This window comes from Mandrillus leucophaeus, unplaced genomic scaffold (genome assembly GCF_000951045.1).
Source record: "Mandrillus leucophaeus isolate KB7577 unplaced genomic scaffold, Mleu.le_1.0 Scaffold268, whole genome shotgun sequence".
In the NCBI taxonomy this organism is placed as follows: Eukaryota; Metazoa; Chordata; class Mammalia; order Primates; family Cercopithecidae; genus Mandrillus; species Mandrillus leucophaeus.
The window spans coordinates 3200838-3202591 of record NW_012102787.1 but is presented as its reverse complement, the minus strand read 5'-3'; positions in this window follow the sequence as shown (position 1 = coordinate 3202591).

Below are 1754 nucleotides of genomic sequence, written 5' to 3'. Positions count from 1 at the left end.
AGCAAAGGAAGTCTTAAAAGGGAAATTTATAGCAATAAATACCAATATCAAAAAGAAGAAAGATCACAAATAAATAATCTAATGTTATGCCTCAAGGAATTAGAAAAAGAAGAACAAACTAAGCACAAAATTACCTGATGGAAATAAATAACAAAGATCAGAGCAGAAATGAATAAAATAGGGACTAGAAAAACAAGTTTTTTTTGTGTGTGTGTGTGTGTGTGTTTAGATGGAGTTTTGCTCTTGTTGCTAGAGTGCAATGGGACGATCTTGGCTCACCACAACCTCCGCCCCCCCGTCCCCAGTTCAAGTGATTCTCCTGCCTCAGCCTCCCAACTAGCTGGGATTACAAACATGTACCACCATGCCCGGCTAATTTTGTATTTTTAGTAGAGATGGCGTTTCTCCATGTTGGTCAGGCTGGTCTGAAACTCCCGACCTCAGGTGTTCCACCTGTCTTGGCCTCCCAAAGTGCTGAGATTACAGACATGAGACACCGCACCTGGCCAAGAGTTCATGTTTTGAAAAGATAAATAAAATTGACAAACCCCTTAGGTAGACTAACTAGGAAATAAAGAGAACACTCAAACAAATAAAATCAGAAATGAAAGAAGAGACATTACAGATTCCATGGAAATACAAAGGATTATAAGAAGTTACTATGCCAACAAATTGCATAACCTAGAAGAAATGAATACATTCCTAGACACATACAATGTACTGAGACTGAATCATGAAAAAATAGAGAACCTGAACAGACCAATAATGAGTATTATTTGACAGAACAATAATAAGTGAGAAGATTGAATCAATAATAAAAAGTTTCCATCAAAGAAAAGCCCAGGACCAGATAGTTGAATTCTATCAAACATTTAAAGAACTAATACCAATCCTTCTCAAACTCTTTTGCAAAATTGAAGTGAATGGAATACTTCTCATTTTACAAGGCTAGCATTACCCTGATATCAAGGCCAGACAGGGACACTACAAGAAAGAAAAACTACAGGCCAATACCCCTGATGAACATAAATGCAAAAATATTCAACAGGATATTAGCAAACTGAATTCAACAACATGTTAAAAGAATCAGTCACCATGATCAAGTGGGATTTATCCTTTGGATATGAGAATGACTTAACATATGCAAATCAATCAGTGTGATGCATCACATTAACAAAATGAAGAATAAAAATCATGTGATCATTTCAATAGATGCAGAAAAGGCATTTGAAAAAATTCAACATCCTTTCATGATTAAAAAAAAAAAACTCATAATGAATTAGGTACAGAGGGAATGTACCTCAACAAAAATTAAAGGCCATATGTGACAAACCTATAGCTAACATCATACTCAACAGCAATAGGTCGAAAGCTGTTCCTCCAAGATCAGAGATAAGACAAGCATGCCCACTCTCATAATTTCTTTTCAGTGTAGTACTGGATATCCTAGCCAGAGCAACTAGGCAAGAGAACGAAATAAAAGACATTCTAATAGAAAGAGAATAAGCAAAATTTTATCTCTGTTTGCTGATGACATGATCTTATGTATGGAAAACCCTAAAAGCTCTACTAAAAAACTGTTAGAACTGATAAAGGAATTCAGTAAAACTGCAGAATACTAAATCATTATACAAAAATCAGTAGCATTTCTATACATTAACAACAAACCACCTGAAAAGGAAATTAATCCCATTTACAATAGCAAAAACAGCAACAAAAATACTTAGGGGTGGAAAATTTAAGCAAGGAGGTGA